Source organism: Drosophila miranda, chromosome 3 (genome assembly GCF_003369915.1).
Source record: "Drosophila miranda strain MSH22 chromosome 3, D.miranda_PacBio2.1, whole genome shotgun sequence".
Lineage (NCBI taxonomy): Eukaryota > Metazoa > Arthropoda > Insecta > Diptera > Drosophilidae > Drosophila > Drosophila miranda.
Window position 1 is genome coordinate 3,286,205 of NC_046676.1, and position 2,416 is coordinate 3,288,620.

The 2,416-nt window shown below is 40.9% G+C and overlaps 1 long non-coding RNA gene across 1 annotated transcript; it reads right to left on the bottom strand.

The window, feature by feature from the left end:
* Positions 1-415: 415 nt before the first annotated feature.
* LOC117188422 lies at positions 416-1,461 on the bottom strand. Its single transcript, XR_004472573.1, has 2 exons — positions 1,163-1,461; positions 416-843 (listed from the first exon to the last, which is right to left on the bottom strand). It is a non-coding gene; the product is annotated as an uncharacterized LOC117188422 (long non-coding RNA).
* Between the last annotated feature and the right edge of the window lie 955 nt (positions 1,462-2,416).

Here is a 2,416-nt window from a genome sequence, read left to right on the forward strand (position 1 = left end):
GAAGTATCGACACAAATATGTACAAGAGCAAATACACCTAACTACACACACACGGACACATACACACATACAAGTCGTGCCACGGTGTTGTTGTGACCACTCATGCCCACCCTACCATGATCACCGCTCTCGGTTCATCCGGTGATCCCATAAAGAAGGCTCTTACAGCCTCCTATCCAACCCCATTACCATCCTTTGCCCAGCATGGTCCCCGCATATAGAACTCTAACCCCGATTCATGTTAAATCCTATATTTCATATTGAGCAATAGCACATGCATCGCACTAGTAAACTCATAAATGATTAACTCTTAATAATACAATTTAGATTGAAATTTAAATTACAAATTGAAAGAAGGGAAGGGTACATATCTCCAGCTTTTATGTTAGGCAAATAGATAATAATAATAAATAAATATGCAAAAGGGAATGTAAAAACTGTGCGCCGCGATCGTTATGGCAGGTCAGTTATTCAAGTGCATTAGCGAAAGCAACCGCAAGTAGAAAGCATAAAAGAACGTCAGAGCGACCAGCCTCGCATCTTCCCTTTTGTGCCTTGTTCTTAAGAGGGCTGGTTCTTATGCGCGGCGTAAGCGCTTATGGTTGCCAGCAGGGCATAATGGAGAGCGCACAGCCTCTCTTAAGCGACGAAGCCCCTGACTACGTGAGGTTTTTTTTTTTTTTCGGTCATGCAATAAATAGTTGCTCATAACAAACAAACTCCAATATTTTATCTTTATGTTTTGGGATCACTTACGACCTTCCTTTGATTTGTTTTAATAAATGCGTTGAAACAGCGATGAAAGCGCTTCCATGGACTGCGGCAACGTTCCTAAAACGAAAGCTGGAGAAATACTTTTACAAAAAAAAACTCACGCTCTCCTCTGCCGTTTAACCGTTGTTCACTTTCGCCCTGTCACACATTCCACTTGCTATTTCTTCCGAACAGAATTTAAAAACACAACCAAAAGAAATTTACTAAGCTAATTACACTAATGACACTATAGCATAAAAATAGGAATCAGCGGTTACACTGATGGATATAAAAAAAAAACGACAGTCGTTGCCGCCGGCTTCACATCTGGGCACTCCTCGGCACTTCGTATGGGGAAACGAAAATAGGTCGAGACCCAGATCTATATTTCGGGTAGAAATTGGCTGACCGTTTACATAGCTTTAATAATTTCCGCAGAATTGGACGGCCTCCAATATATCTCGGGTTCGTGACACATAAGTGGCTCGCGCCCGCAAAGCGACTGATGAGCCGATCTTTTACGCCTCCCGCTTTGTGCTGCTCGGCCTAGCGCTGGGAATTTTTGGTACGGAGCTGTAGTTGGGCGAGGAGCATAAGTCCCATGCCGCGGGCGGAGGCCCTAATATCGGGGAAATTGTTGTTGCGAGCTTTCGTATTGAGGTTCAGACAGGTACCCAAACGATTGCCCGAAGTTTAAGCCGGTACTAACCGCCATTCTGAAAAATTAATTTCCTACAATAAAAAAAAGCACTACCCTACGCCACGAGTGTATGTGGTGTATATTAGCGACGCTGAAATACATACCAATTCAAATTGGCACTTAACACACTTTTACTTTATAAACGCACAATATTTCTTTCTTTTTGCTGTATTCAGCTGTTAAGATCTTTTCCCGGTTTTTATTCCTCTTTTTTTTCTTTATACTTGGACTGGACAAATATAGCACGTCTGTCTTCGCCAACAGTTTTTCTTCCAAGAGACCGAGGCTAGATCTGCACAGTCTGAGACCCCCCAGTACAGCGTTAAACTTGAGAATCCTCCATTTTCGAATTGACGCCGTAATTATTTTACAAGTTTAAACTCAAAAAACAGAAAAAAAAACCCGCTCTCCTTCGTTTACCTTTTAACTTGAATTGAGGCGGCAAAGTTGTGTAACATAGGGAGACCAATATCCCTTCTTGGTACTTTTCCAAATGTTCCCTTTTGTGGATCCCAGTATTTATACCTTTTTTTTATACGTTACTCTTTCAAACCACTTCAAATATTCGAATAGAAACATACGCATACATTTTTCTACTAAACATACATAATCAAAAGAACCAACAATCGAATATTACATTTTCAGTAATTAGCAAACAGTACAAGCACCGACACAAAATTCAATGCAAAGGGCCTTCTCGTTAGCTTTTTGAAGTTTTAATTTCTTTCGATTCGAGAGACACCACACACACTCTCTCTCTGTCACAACGTTTTTCGTAACAGTGTGAGTGCGAGTCATACGAAATGACAGGGAGTACCTTGACGATTATGCCTTGAGTCAATGAGTCAGCAAATGAAGGAAAGAAAATGAATTGAAAGATAGAGTGAAAAGGAGACATGAATCATGTTTTAATACTGTGCACAGTGTGATTCCTAGCTGTTAACACGAATTAGTGTGTACTCG